Genomic DNA, 3,319 nt, shown 5'->3' with positions numbered 1-3,319 from the left:
AATTTGATGTGAGTAGTGCTTAGTTCTTGGATTATGTTATTTTACTTTTTATTATTATGTTGTTCTTAGCCGGGATCATGAGTTTTAATTTATCTGCATGTGAATTTGCTGCTATCTCTAGTAGGCTGTCTAATAAATTAAACTTGGCTTGGAGTGTTAGGATCAATAGAAATGGTTTGTTGTTAGTTTGAAACTCTGTGTACATGAGACCGAGGAAACGTAGAGGAGGAACTTGGATGAACTTAAAGTTGTGGAACATTCGAATTACAATTACAATAAAATGTAAAAGAGAATGCAAGATGAGATTGATGGTTTGTTGCAGAGAATGGAGGCAACAAAGCAGCAATGGGTTTAACTTTTTAATTTTATTATTATTTTGTTTTCTGATTCAGGATACTGCTAGAAACATGTTTAATTTATTGAACTTCTGCTTGGTTTCTAGAATAAATGATTTTCAATTTATAAATTCATGATATTTGTTTATTTATGGAACCACAAAAGGTCAAGTTAATATTCACATGCTCAAGTTTCTTCCTATACTCCTTCAAATTTCTAGTAAAGTTATATTGGGTTTTTATTTTATTTTTAATGCTAATGACAAATGACCAGAGTTAATTATAATTATTAAGTATGATTACCCTATAATTTTGTATATTTTCCTATTTGAGTATTTATGTATCCTGTTAAAATTAATGTTTGGTTTGTGTACTGTTTTTTAGTCTTCACAATAATGGATATCCCCTAATCCGCTATATCGGTTTTGGGTCAGGCGCTCCGCGCCATTATCCAAGATTTACAACATAGTTTCCATGATACTTCTAACAAAATGATAAATACCAAACTAGAAATAGTGTTTCTCAAAAAAATACATATTTGGCACAAGCATAAAGTGAAAGGTAATCATTTGAAGAGAAAGCAGTACCTATAGTATTCTTTAATTGCTGCCATGGACATGTTCTGTAGTCGCTCTTCTGACCAACCCTTTTCTGAGGAGGTATTCTGGAATCCTACTGTCCCTTGTGCATGGGGAAGAGGTGGATTTACAACAAGTCTATCAATAATCCTATCTACATTTCTCAAGTTCTCGTTACTGTAATTCATATTATGCTCTCCAACAGGTGCAACTCATTAGCTATGATGAATTGAATTCTCTCCCTCTCTTCTGTTAATCAATGCTCTTTTAATTATCATATTTAGGGTTTTTATTATTTTTTTTTGTTTAATAATATTATGTGAAAGCTGTTGTGAAATATGATATAAGACTGTTTGTTTGTCTTTGAATCCTGTTTGGTTATTGTGGCAGATGAAAATGTGTTAAAAATTTGAGAAATCATTTATCTGCTTTTAAAGATTTAGCAGACAATGTTATGTTGCTTGAACTGATAGTAGACGCATAGTGGAGTGAAAAAGGTGAAGCTAGTCATGAGAGTGATTCTGAAGAAGGAACCACTCACAATCACATTTATGGCATTATTATTCATTTTATATATATTTATATGCTTTACAGATGGAGAAGGCCACTATCTTTTTGAATTATTATTTCTGTGTTACAGACTTAGAAAGCTTTTGTGCTTTACTAATATTAATATTAATTGTGATGTTGATTTGCATATTCTGTTGTTGTTTTTTTCGGCTCAAAGAACAAAGGGAAGGGAAATAGATCTGGTAAAGGTGGAAATCGCTTATGGAAATCCATTGGTCTTGGATTCAAGACTTCCAGAGAACCACTAAAGGTTTTTATTATTATCTTTACTATGAAGTCCAAATGCACAATCTCAACAATTTCATAAGATCTTGTACTATTTTGCTTCTGTTTTCCAACATTTATTCTTTTACTTTTTTGACTCTGTTTGTCCAAACTCCATTAGGAATTTTCTTTGGAGACTAGTCAGGACATTCTCCAACCATCGACAACTTGAGGAAAAAAGGTCTGATGATTGATGTTACCTTCCCTGTATGTAATTCCAATCCTGAGTCGGATGACCACTTGTTTATGCACTGCACTGCTGCAAAGCTAGTCTGGTTTGCTCGCTACTGAGAGCTCACGTACCAAGTGAGACTGATAATAAGCTGGATGAAGAGCTAGATTACTTGCAAGGAAAAACTTGGATCGCAACTGGTTTGTGCAACTCTGGAAGATTTGGAATGAGAGAAATCTAATTCTGTTTAAAACACTTAATGTCAAATCTTATGGAGGTGGCTAGGAGTGCTTGTGATTTTGTCTCAAATTTTAACCAACCAGGGGAATGACATTCTGCAGGAAAGCATACCATAAATCAGAACTGTCACTGCTAATTTTACTGCACAGGTTGACGAGGGGGCTGTCTGGATGGCCCTACCACGTGGGGATGTGTTTTTAAAGATCCAATGGGTGTTGTTTCTTTGGCAGCTTGCAGAAAAGAATGCATCGCCTCAGATTCGTATACGGCAGAAGCTCTTGGTGTTTGCTGGTGCCTTCAATTGGCATCGGAGCAAAATATCTAAAGCATAGAAGTGTAATTGGATTGTAATGATCTGATGTGTAGTTTTAGACATGCTTGTGACAGTTTCATTGGTAGATGTAACGCCCCAAATTTTTAATACGAATATTACTGAAAAATATTTATTTTCTTTTAGAAACAACTAATTAATTTTTTTTCTCATTAAAAGAACGTAATGTAATTTACTAAAATATTATTTATTTATTCATTTGCAAAATTAATATTCCAATTATTAGATCAATATTCATTTATGGTCCAAAATAAAATAAATTCTTTTTAAGTGAAATTCAAAAGAAACAATGTTGACTGAAATTAATGACATTCAATTTTTTTCTAGCTAATGAAATATCACGTCTGCATTTCTATTAAAAGTTAATGATGAAGAGTAAATAATTTTACAATGTGCCGCAAAAATTTAGTAATACAAAATATTATTTTTAAGTAAAATATAATTTTCCCACGTGCGTGCACCAATCAAACGTCATTCATGCAACTCTTTGAAATCATTAGTACCTAAATGTTGGTGTAAGGGGTCAGTTCATCCCACAACAAAATTAAACCAAATAATAAATTAACAACCATAAAATATGAATATAAAATCTTTTCGTAATAAAAGATTTAAAAAAAATTGATTCTTTAATAGTTCTTAAAGATGTATCAAAAGTCATAGAATGTATCTAAATAAATCAAGTAGCAATCGTATAGCAAATAATTAGATCAAAATAAAATAACATAAAAATGTATGCAAGTCATGCATGCTCCTAAACATATATGATCCGGATATAACCAGCCACACAGGCGTCCACACAGAAGTCACCCATACCAATGGGAAAAATTAA

General features: G+C 32.3%; 1 long non-coding RNA gene across 1 annotated transcript in view; it reads left to right on the top strand.

Annotated features, from left to right (window-relative positions):
- The window catches only part of LOC140919898 (uncharacterized), a 2,941-nt gene extending 315 nt beyond the window's left edge, over positions 1-2,626 (top strand). Inside the window, exons 2-3 of the long non-coding RNA XR_012162524.1 lie at positions 1,641-1,733; positions 1,869-2,626. This is a non-coding gene — a long non-coding RNA (uncharacterized lncRNA). The remainder of the gene's footprint in view (positions 1-1,640; positions 1,734-1,868) is intronic.
- The last annotated feature ends 693 nt before the right edge of the window (positions 2,627-3,319 follow it).

The sequence above is a fragment of the Cicer arietinum genome, chromosome 4 (assembly GCF_000331145.2).
Source record: "Cicer arietinum cultivar CDC Frontier isolate Library 1 chromosome 4, Cicar.CDCFrontier_v2.0, whole genome shotgun sequence".
NCBI classification, from domain to species: Eukaryota; Viridiplantae; Streptophyta; class Magnoliopsida; order Fabales; family Fabaceae; genus Cicer; species Cicer arietinum.
This window is presented reverse-complemented; position numbering and strand designations above follow the sequence as displayed.